The sequence below is a fragment of the Equus przewalskii genome, chromosome 13 (assembly GCF_037783145.1).
Source record: "Equus przewalskii isolate Varuska chromosome 13, EquPr2, whole genome shotgun sequence".
Classification (NCBI taxonomy): domain Eukaryota; kingdom Metazoa; phylum Chordata; class Mammalia; order Perissodactyla; family Equidae; genus Equus; species Equus przewalskii.
The window spans coordinates 48336138-48348549 of NC_091843.1; the positions used below are offsets into that span (position 1 = coordinate 48336138).

Here is a 12412-nt window from a genome sequence, read left to right on the forward strand (position 1 = left end):
TATTTCATTACTTATTATCATTAAATAATATTCCAGGGTACGTGTGTATGTGTGTGTGTATATATATATATATATATATATACACACACCATAATTTGTTTATCCACTCATCTGTTGATGGACATTTGCATTGATTCCACTTTTTGGCTGTTGTGACTAGTGCTGCTATGAACATAGATGCACTTTTGTTTTCAATAGGTCACAAATCTCACTTGGAACTTGAGATGTGGGCAGTGATTTCTAGAGCACAAGCCTCATTCAATTCTTGCCTCTTTCTGATTTCCCACATACCCCTCATGGCCCAGGATTTCTCAGAGTCACTGAGAGTGGTTTTATGATCACATCTGCTTAAATATCATAGAATTCATAATCTAATTGTTTACTCTATGGATTAACACAGCAGGTTCCAAGTTGAATCAGGCTGCAGACAGAACTGGAGGTAGGTGGGAAGAGATTAAGGAGAAGGGTGGTAGGTGTAGTTAAGATTATGACTTTTTAAAAACATGCACATTATAAGGTAATCAATTTACTTATCCACAGATGGACTCTATGTTTCCCTCAGAAATGTCAGTAGCTGCTAATGCTTTCTGAATTAGACACTTGGAATCCCTTGGTGGTACGTTCAGTGCCATCGCCAGTGTTAGAAAGTTTTAATCCGCAATTAGATATATATTAAGCCATTAAAATATCATTGCATTTTAATGATTTGAATCTCTGAAAATATGTAAATTAGTAATGGCTTATTAAACTTTACAGTTTCGGCTTATTGTACAAAAAAGATCTGTATAGATTAGGGGCAAAAGCCTTTCGTGTATTTTCTTACATCGTTCTTCAGTGAGGATGACAACAATGAAAATATTCGTGCAATTAAGGATTTTAAAAAATAAATATATTAGCTATTTGAATCAAAGCTATTTTCATGAAAGCTGAGTACAAACAGTTGTTTAGGTCTCAGCACTTTATCTTGATCCCTGGCACTCTATTTTGTGCTTTGGAAAGCTCTACTCAATTCAAAACATAAATTTGGAAAAGGCTTCCTCCCTGAACCCTCCAAAAGCCTGTCGTTATGGTAGTTACTTAAATATTATTTCCATAGCTACGCTGGCTCCTAGCCACAGCCGAAATGCATATCAACAAGCTTGGTGTGAAATGAGAAGGGAGGGAGAAAGCGGAGACAGAGGACACTAATTTTCCTTCTTCGGAGCAGGAGGTATAATGTCTTTATAAAGTAATAATTAAAAGAAAAACAATTACTGGAACCTTATCTGGACCGTGCAGCTGCACTTCCTACTTGTGCATTAGCAGTGTTTCTAAGGTTATGACAAACCATGAAAATTGCATCTTTAGAGGAGTTTTATTCCTTTTCCTATGATTTGATTGAAACAGACAGCTACATTTTGTGTATATATAATTAGGCAGTAAAATCGGCTTTGAAGGCAGGTTTCCATTTAGTATGTGAGTCACACGCACAACAGCCTTTCATTCAACAGCCAAAGACTGATCTTTTTAATGCCTCGACTCGCTCAACATGTTTTCTGAATGCTACATCTTGCACTGAGGGAAAAAAAATCAGCCTTGAGCCCATATTTCTTTCTTTTTTCATCTTCTTTCCAAAGGAAAAACAATCTGAAAAGCCAATCTAGGAAGTCTTTGGTGATTTAACCTTACGGCAAACTGATTTTTATCGTCCTTTTTCCAGATTGTCGTTGGGGCACCAGTGAATGCCGCCCCAGTTCTTGGCGTATCTAATCCCTCTCATAAAAGGCCATTGTGGCAGTAAAACTGAGACCAATGGCTTTTTCATTCTCCACCTCTCAGCTCTCCAAAGTAATGGCACTGGGTCTCCTCGTCGTGTTTTTCTTTTCAGATGCATAGTTTCTCCCTTTAACGAGGTTTAAAAAAAAAGGGGAGGGGGGAAGGAATCCAATCCCATTTTCTTGGTGCTGTCCCCATATGTGGCACTAAGTGCTTTTTTTTCCTGAACTTAAATTAGGAAGAGCGTTTGAGATGCAGCCTGTTTTTATGCAAGAGATTTCCCTCTGAGATTTTGAGGACAATGAGAACAACCCTGGGTGTATTTTTTTTCTCCTAATAGAAATCAGGCCTATCAACTGTGCATCATCATCCCTTATCTGATTAAAAAGCCGTCGCCTATTAATCTCTATCCTTTCATCTCGCTGTATACCATTTGCTATCTCCTGTCCTGTTCTGGCAAACCCAAGGATGGAGAGAAATAATATCAAGCTACTTGGCTGATTTATGCAAGTGATAGTTTGTGTTTGTAGAATGCCTTTCATCCCAAGACCTCAAAGGGCTTTACGAACATTATCACATTGACAGGGCCCAGCTCCAACAGAAAGGGCACAGAACGGCCATAGTTATGCAAATCTCAGTTTCTAGTCTGATTAGTACCCTGGTAACCAAGAGAGAGGAACTAGGTTCTCATTTTTGATGTGAAATTCGATGTCCATGCAGGAATTTCAATTTCCAATTCAGGCCCCATCACAAGATAAACCACTCAGTATTCAATTTACCTCCTGAGATGTCCCCCTGGGGAATCTACTCCCCAAGATGAAGGGCTTTACATGACAGGCAGGTGTATATATTTCTTCAATTGGCCTAATCTAATAAAGCTGGACATGATTTATATGTGCAAAATGTTGCCACGTTAAATAATTCAGAATGAAACTGCCTTTTCTAGTTGTGCTACAAATAGATGTCAATCTGCATTTGATGGTGCCTGTATCCCCCGGGGACTCGGGACCGACTGAGAGAAAATACATTCCTTGTGCTGGTTCTGAGGCAAAGCATTGCGGACAGCTCTCCTGAGCATATGTGATTTGGGCCCAAACCAAATGAAATCTTTCAAAGGGACTGTCCTGGCTGGTTCTGTTTTTGAGATTAGGAGGAGCAGCTTCCATTGGAGACTGCGGTACCCAGTAGGATTTCTTTGTAAATCTGATACAGAGACTTCCCCTGTTGTAAGAGATGGAGGTGGACATGGCCAGGGCCCCAAATTGGCATGAGTGGCTTCACCTCCTAACAGTCCCGTCTTTGCTAACTTTCTCATTCCTCTTCACATTTCTCCCCTATTCCTACCTCACAATCTCTCTCCCCATTTCAATCTCATTCTCCTAAACTGTGGATTTTGAAAGATTTCATTTCACCGAAACAATATCTTGGGCCAAATTTTTATTGTAGCTTATCTCAAAGTCACAAAGTTTGCATTCATCTTTTCCATATTAACCATAGAGACACAATGGGGGCTGTCAGTTTGTAAAAAGAAGATCTCCACATCTCAAGAGCTTTATGCCTTTGAACTTCAGTGATGGTTTTCTTTTACGTGATAAAACACAACAGGCATTATTTCCCAATCGGAGCTTCTTTATTTACGAAAATGAAATGGCAACGTTATGAAAATGATCTGGCTAATATCGAGAGTTTCTTGATAACTTCAAAATGCCAGTTTGTATTATCGACTTACCCTGATTTTATCTACGGATGTGATAAAACAGGGGAAATTTACGTCCTGCGCCTTTGTGAACTAACCTGAGCACAGCAGTCAGTTATTTCGCCAATCTTGAACAGCTGACTGGAATCCAGTGTTATGTTACCCCGAAAGAGGCCGCAAGAAAAGGCCAGTGATGGAGTGGAAAATGCCCAGTGGGCCCTACCCATGAGCATCCCTGGGTCACACAGAACCAAGACGTGATTTTTCTGGAGCTGGCCCCATTTCAAATGGGCAACGTGTAGTTAATATTTCTATTAATGCAAGCATATTTTTGGTGCTTATTTTAAACTCAATTCAGAGGAATATTCTACATTTAGGAAAGGAAATCTTCATTGATTTTTAATGATGGAGTGGGGGCAGTTAGAGAGTTAAAATTCCTCCTGCTCTCATCACAGTCTCTCATATCGTCCTTTTCTATTTTCTTCATAGCATTTCTTACTATCTGAAATTATTGTATTTATTTACTTGTTTACTTATCATTTCTCAGCTTCACTAGAGTATAAATTCCATGACAGCGGGAACTTTGGTATATGTAATAGATAACCCTGGTGCCTATAACAAAGCTTGGCACACAATGGATACTCAATAGGTATTTGTTGAAAGAATTAATGAATATTGGTAATATGGTGAATGCCCAGAAATACCTTCTTCTAAACAGATATATAAACATTTGATAGATTTCTGATTCTGTAATTCTGATGTAAAAAACATTTAACTAGTATAAAAATGATCTGGGCCAGCCCCGTGGCCAAGAGGTTAAGTTTGGTGCACTTGGCTTCAGCAGCCTGGGTTTGGTTCCTGGGCACGGACCTATATCACTTATAGGCAACCATGCTGTGGCGGCGACCCACAGACAAAATAGAGCAAGATTGGCACAGCTGTTAGCTCAAGGCAAATCTTCCTAAAGCAAAAAGAGGAAGATTGGCAATGGATGTTAGCTCAGAATGAATCTTTCTCAGCAAAAAAAAAAAAAAAAAAAAAAGATCTGGGGGGCTGGCCCTCTGGCTTAGTGATTAAGTTCAGCACACTCTGCTTCAGTGACCCAGGTTTGGTTCCCAAGTGTAGACCTACACCACTTGGCAGCAGCCATGCTGTAGTGGTGACCCACATACAAAATAGAGGAAGACTGGCACAGATTTTAGCACAGGGCAAATCTTCCTCAGCAAAAAAGAAAAAAGATTTTATTACTTTATTTTGATTGTTGTTTGGTATAAACATTAATCCACTAGAATTAATTGCAAGCTGATATCCAATGACTCTCTATGTCCACTTTATCATATCTACACTAAAATGAAAAATCACAGGTATATGAACGGCAGAATTAGTGTAAGATGCTAATGTGAAGTTATGATTTTGAAACAAAGTTTAGACATAGGTTGTAGGTAGTTTATTATATTCAAATTCATAGTTTGTGTAAGTCATAGACTGCACCCCTACCAACTAGTCTATGAACCAAGGACTGGAATTGCTAAATCCTGCACATGTTCTCTTACTGTTCCTCCCTTCTACTTTTTTTTTTTTTTTTGGTGAGGAAGATTGGCCCTGAGCTGACATCTGTGCCAATCTTCCTCTATTTTGTATGTAGGATGCCGCCAGAGCATGGCTTGATGAGCAGTGTGTAGGTCTGTGCCTGGGATCCACACCCACAAACCCCGGGCCGCTGAAGCAGAGCATGCAAACTTAATCAGTATGCCACCAAGTTGGCTCCTGTTCCTCCCTTCTTTGGAGGTCATGGACCACAGCTGTTGAGCATGTGGACTTTGCACTATATTACGCAGGTTAAGCTCTAACTCTCCCACTATGCCTCCATTTCTTCCTCCCCAAAATGAGATAATGGTTCCTAACTCAATTTTGTGTGTGTGTCTGTGTTTGAGGTTTTAAAAAGATAATTATGTAAAACACTTAGCACCATGCCTGGCACATAGCACTCAATAAAATTTAGCTATAAGTAGTAGTAGTACCACCATTATTCTCTTATTGCAATTATTCCCAAGCCCTTTCTGGTTAGTGAGTCAACTGCTAGACTCTACTTCTTGTATCTACATTGTCTCCCGCTCAAGGTCTCCCTTCAGACAGCCTGTTCTTTCCTTTAGAATTTGTTTGACCCACTTCAGCTCTTTTATTGGAACGGATCATTCAACAAATCTGCCTTGACTCCTGGCTGTTCGTGAGCTTCCTCTAGTCTCGTAGCCCAGCCACAGCAGGATTAACCCTGGAATCCCAGATTCTTAATGTAGCCACCACCTTGAGCCGGTCTCTCACTTTGGATTTGCAAAATGGTTTCAGAGATAGCTCTGAGTAACCAGAATATTAGAATAACCTTGCCACTATCTCACATGTATGGTTTTGGATAAAACGCATGCAAACCGAGTTTCTACGTTTTCAGCTGCAAAACCAAGGGAGTTGGATTAGAATATTCTCTAACGTTTTTTCCATCTAAAAATATTTGATTCTAATTATGTAATACTTTTCTTTACTTTCATACCTGTTCAGATTAAATTTTCAAAGAATTTGTACTATAGCAAAACATTCAACCTCACTATTATTTTATCAAATGTTAAACTCACTGATCTAGATTGCACATTGACTATTATGTCTTTATCTCGACATCTCCTATAGCTATCAGTTGCTAATATATCAGTTTCTAACATACTCTTGGGCTCATATGTATAGAACTGTTCTGACTCCTCTATCAATTCTTACTGGAAATACAATTTCAGTGTATAATATTAGCAAATTTATTATACCTGTTTGTATGAGCCACAACAGCCAAGATGGAGTGTCATTCAACTACAGGTTTATTTTATAGTTTCAAAATTCAATATACAAAATGAAAATGCATTGCATTTACAGATAGCTTTATGTTTTAAAAGTACCTTCATGCAGATTAACTCCTGTGACCCTCATAACAAACTAATGAGGTAAGTAGAGCAAGCCTTATTGTCCCAATTTATAACAAGAAAAACTAGGGCACAGCAGAAAACTTAAGTGGCTTGCCCCAGGCACCACAGTTGATTAGTGACATTTAGGACAAGAACTCAGGATTCTAACTCCGCATCTAGGGTTCTTTCCGTGGTGCCTGCCCCCATTTGCAGCCAACTTGCTCATTCCACTAAGTGCAAACAACCAAATCCTCTCCTGCTCTGAGAGATCCCCCCTACCCACTAACCACATTGCTTTGTTTCGGCAGAATTAGTCAAGGAGTTATTATATAAAAATGGAAAAGTGCACACACAAACATATGTACGAAGAGCTGACAAAGGCATTTCCAGTTTTCAGTTTTAGATGCAATGTATTGCTGGAGCTAATAGAAATTCTGGCTATGCTTGGCTTTATTGCCCTATTGCCTTCTTGGTTATGGATCCTCATGTGGAAATCATCTAATAATCAGTTAAAAATAACAAGCAAACTGCAGGATTTTAGTGAAGAATGCGTAGCATTGCTGCTTATGGGAAGCGATGAAAATGCTTACCGTCTGAGCTGTGAAGTCCTTTCTGTTTACAACCCTGAATGAACTGTTGGGTCAGATGTTTACCCTTGCTGACTTCCACTCGCGTTCCCAATTTTATTACTGTAACATCAAGGGCATTGGTATTAATCTCTTTCAACTTCAAAAAGCCTTGATGTTTTAAAATTTTGCCTCTTCTTCAATCTTCCATCACTCACCTCTTTCACAATAGTGAGTTCATGTATCATGTATCATAGTTGTTGTCCTTTCATTTCATTTGCAAATTTTGTGAAATCAGATTGTATTTGTATATTGCTCAGTCTACTCCATGTCTAGTCACAGCCGAAGCCCTGTAAAACAAAAGTAAAAGAAGGAGAAAGTACCATCTGTCCACTCGAAGTCTTGAGAGCCCAAGGTACATTTAAAAAGACTCTAGAGAAAAATATACCACAACTTATGGAAAACTACATCATGTAGTACATAGTGCAAAGAAATAATGAAATCAGAGAAGTAAAAAACTATTTGGGCTAGAAACCATGATGGTTTTAGGTTTACTTCTTAAACTTGTAAGAATTGTATGATTTGGATTGCATGAAGTCTTGAAAAAAGGGGGAAGGGGACTTTGGACTCATACAGACCTAGGTTCAAATTCAACCCTTGTTGTCAAAGACAGCCCTGGTGTCTTTCTAGCTACAATAATAGTAGTTATTATTTGAATGCCGATTTTGTGCCAGGATTTATGTCACACACATGATTTCATTTAATCCTCGAAACAACCTTGCCACTCAGTGCCTGACAGAATGCCTGGTATGGTAAGAGCTCAGTAAATGCTTGTTAAATGATTGAATACTAGAGTATGGTCCTTATTTCATTTACAAGGAACCAAGGCTCACAGAAGTTCTACTACTTGCACAAGGTTACACAGCTAACAAAGAATAAAACTGGGATTTGAACAAAATCTGTCTAATTTAAAAACGGGGATAGTACTTTTCTCGATTGGTTATGGGTTACATGAAATACTCTGGCTAAAGTACCATGCCTGGCACACAGAGAGCTCTTAAATAAATATTAGGACAAAACATCTCACAGAAGTGAACTGATCTGAGATGAATAAGGAACAGTAAGGAAAGCAGTAACACAGCTATTTTTGGATTTTCAACAGTTTAAGGCAACGTGTTCAGACTTGACAGAACCTCAGATGACCCACATAGAACAAATAGTTGACAAGATGGTTCCATTCATGCTCAGCCATGGCCAGTGTTACTTAGTTCTTTCTGTCTAATAATTTTAATCTCAAGCATAAGAGACAACTAAATGACTTTTCCTGGAATAGTCTCCATTTTCCATATGTAATAGTGGTTTAAAAATATTTTCTATGATGATATAAAACGTTGTTGCATACTCCCGATTCATAGAATACCTTGATAACTCTTTGAGGTGTTGAATCAAACCGTAAGCTTTTTGAAAACAACCTAAATATGCATTGTTAGTCTGTTCAGACTGCCATAACAAAATACCATAGACTGGGTGGCTTATAAGCAAGAGAGATTTATTTCTCACAGTTCTGGAGGCTGGAAGTTCAACAACAAGGCACTGGCAGAGTTGTTGTCTGGTGAGAACCTGCTTTCTCATTGCAGCACTTTCTCACTGATCACTGGCTTCTCACTGTAAACTCACAGGGCAGAAGGGCAAGCTAACTCTCCGGGTTCTTTTCTATAAGGACGCTAATCCCACTCATGAAGGCTCCACTCTCATGACCTAAGCACCTCCCAAGATCCCACCTCCAAATACCATCACATTAGGCATTTGGACTTCAACATATAATTTTGGGGCAGGCACAAATATTCAGTCCATAGCATCCATCAACTGGAGAATTGACATCATAAATTACAGTGATGAGTTGCTTAATGACAGGGATATGGCCTGAGAAATGAGTTGTTAGGCAATTCTGTCATTGTGCGAACATCATAGAGTGTACTTACACGAACCTAGGTGGTATAGCCTGCTGCACACCTAGGCTATATGGTACCAATCTTATAGAGATCACTGTCATATACGTAGTTTGTCATTGAACGAAATGTCATCATGTCTGCCTGACTACATAGCATTTCCACCCTAAAGATATTATGCAGCCATAAAAGGAATGAGATCATCTATATGTACTGACCTGGGAAGATGTTGACCATTCTTAAGTGAAAAAGTAATTGCAGAAAAGTTGTAATAGTGCGATTCCAGTTTTAGCAAGAAAAAACTTCTACATATCTTGCATATTCTTGTAAATGCTTGGAAAAACAGTGTGGAAGGGTCCATAGTAAACTATTGGGAGAAGCTTCTACTGGAGAAGGGGGTGTGGTTAGGAGGAGAATAACAGGAAGCTTATGGTTTTTGCTTTATGTACAATTATATCTTATCTTTTTTGTAACTTTTTGAGTTGAGCATGATTATTTTTATTTCTTCAATTTAAAACTCAATAGGGATTATATCAAGACAGTGACCTAAGCATACCTATGTAACTCCCCTGACACCCAAAACTCCATTGAAATGACAGAAAATAACCTTTAGGAGTGCTGCAAAACAGCACAGGTTACTATGAGACGTCTGCATATTTTGAGAAATTCCTGGAAGATAAAAACCAGTAGAGAAAAACACGGATAGAAGAAAGCTACTACAAAGGTGACGTTAGTAATCCCAACAATGAGCAAACATGTGCAAAGTTCAATGGGGTCCCAGTGTAATAACCCTCAGGGCGCTTGAGGAGCCGCATTTGACAAAGCTGCGCTAGGAGAGTCCAACTCCTCGCTCCTTCGCCACATCAGCCGAACAGCTGGAAACAAAGGCTTTCTGCTTTCCGATTATTATCCTAACTGCTTTGGAAACAAAATAAGAAACAGTAAAAGCCAAGGCCCCTAGCATGTGAGTTCGAGTTGGAGATGAACCCTATGTAAGACAAGACCTACTGAGGGGGGAAAATCTATGCTGGATTCAACTGGCCTCCTTTCCGTAAAAGGAAAAATAAAATTTGTATGTAAAAATAAAATTTGCTATCAGGACAAAATCTTGAATAGGGGTCTCTGAAGTGGGGGTTCTTACAGATGTGCACTGGAAGAGGTACCCCAGATAACTTACAAATGCCAAGAAGAGCTCTCAACCCAGGAGATAAGCTGGGAGCACACTGCTCCTTCTCAGATGGCGAGATATCATCAAACATTTGAAGAAAAGTAACATCTTAAAAAGAGGCTCAAAATTCAGGAAGTAGAGGAACTAAGCCCTGAGGGAACAGTCTCAGATAATAGAATCATATATTTAAACTAGAAAAAATTATTATTGTGGAAGATTCAAGAGAATATTGTATACATGAAAGAAAAGGCTGATATGAAAAAGAAACATTAGAGTTTTGGGAAATAAAAATTATGATTATTGAAATAAAAATCTTCAATAGGAGAAATAGCAGAGTGGATATGCTATGATCCAGTTACTGAGCAGGAAAATTGAGCCCAGTGTTTCTACCAGAAGGTAGGGCAAAAGGACAATGTCACGGGCTGAACTGCGTTCCCTTAATACTTCATATGTTGACGCCCTAACTCCCAGTACCTCAGAGTGTGACTATATTTGGATATAGGGCCTTTATAGAGGTAATTTAGGTTAAATGAGGTCATATGGGTGGGCCCCAATGAAATCTAACTAATGTCCTTACAACAAGAGGAAATTTGGGCACACAACAAGATGTACCACGGATCTACGCCCACAGAGGAAAGGCCACATGAGGACACAGCAAGAAGGCAGCCACCTGCAAGCCAAGGAGAAAAGCCTTGATCTTGGACATCCAGTCTCCAGAATTATGAGAAAATACATTTCTCTTGTTGAAGCCCCCCAGTCTGTGTTGTTTTGTTATGGCAGCCCTAGCAAACTAAGACAGACAAAAACATGGAAAGTATGAGAAAATAGTTAAGAAGCAGAAAATAGACCCAGAAGTTTTAACATTTATTCAATAAGACTTCCGGAAAGGTAGAATAAGTGATAATGGAAGAAAAAATATATTCATGAAAAATTCCCAGAACTTAAGTAAGTCTGCTAATTAAAAGAGTTTCCGGTTTGCTGAGCAAGATGCAGGAAAAAAAAAAAAAAAAAAGACCCACAACTACACGCCTTGTGAAATTTAATAAATAAATCAGGAAAAAAGTGACGTGGAGTTCTCTTTGAGGACAATAATCTATTGTCAACCTGAACGCACAGTGAGTTTTTTGCAGCTCAACAATGGTTCTTGATGTCTTTTCAGTCTCCCATTGACAGAATCAATATTTGGAGCTGGATCAAAGTTTAGAAGCCACCTTTCTACAAGTCTCTTATTTCCTAGAAATAAGGAAATTGAGTCTCGGAGAGATTAACTGGCTGGGTGTTTTTAAAAACGTAATTTCAGATTCTTTGACATCTCCCATAGACCTCTATAGGTATGGGATCTATGTTCCCTCCCCTCGAACCTAGGTGGGGCTGTGACTGCTTGGACTGATGCAGGATGGCACTAGGACGACCAAGCGTTCTGGGTTCCCCAGGACAGTCCTGGTTTTAGCACTGCAAGTCCCCCAGAAAATTCCTCAGAACTGGATAAACCAGGATGGTTATCTGAGAAGTGCTTTCCAAGGTTGGATCATCAAAGGCCATGCAGCTGTTACCTCGTTTGCTAGAACACTCACTCTTAGAGCCCTGAGATGCCCCATAAGGAATCTGACTATCCTGAGGCTACCAGGCCGGAACAGTTATGTGTAGGCATTTCGGCTGACGGTCCCAGCTGAGCCCAGCCTTCCAGGCCTCTCCCCAAGGTGTCAGAAACATAAGAGATGCTGTCTTCGACCTTCTTGACCAGCCCGAGTTCCAGCTGAGTACCACCAAGTGACCTCTATTGACACCACATGGAACAGAAGGATTCACCAAAGGATTCACCGACCCTTGAAATCATGAAATACATAAAACTGGTTATTTTAAGCTACTAAGTTTGGGGGTTGCTTGCTACATAGCTATAGATGATTAGAACAGTGGCTGAAATTATCGAGATTCTCAAGTCACTTCAGTTCAAAATGAGTGTAGATTCTCTTCCTACATTGAGCTATAGCTTTCTGGATATTAGATGTGCTTATTGGTCTACTGTAAGTGGATGTCAAAATATACTGTCTTCTGATAAGGAAATGGTTATAAAGATTTTTTTAAAAAGCAGATATTTCTGGCTCACACTATATTTTTATATCATTCTACATCTAATTAGGGAGAGAAACCAAATAGTAATTTGAACAGGGAGAGTTTAATATAAATAATTATTAAGCGTAACAGGGGATTGTAGTAACGAGGGACTGGCTAGTAGTAAATTATGAGAACTTTAAAGAATATAAGAATAACGGATACATAGTATCAGAAATAACACAATATAATATAGCCACTAACCCTAGTGCTGAGATAAAGCA

At 39.2% G+C, this 12412-nt stretch overlaps 1 long non-coding RNA gene across 2 annotated transcripts in view; it reads right to left on the reverse strand.

Moving 5' to 3' along the window:
* LOC139075106 (uncharacterized) overlaps positions 1 to 12412 on the reverse strand; it is a 34247-nt gene that overhangs the window by 6534 nt on the left and 15301 nt on the right. For both annotated transcript variants that reach the window (XR_011525159.1, XR_011525160.1), the window contains exons 2-3: positions 7178 to 7309; positions 6984 to 7082 (exon numbers count right to left, since the gene is read on the reverse strand). This is a non-coding gene — a long non-coding RNA (uncharacterized lncRNA). The remainder of the gene's footprint in view (positions 1 to 6983; positions 7083 to 7177; positions 7310 to 12412) is intronic.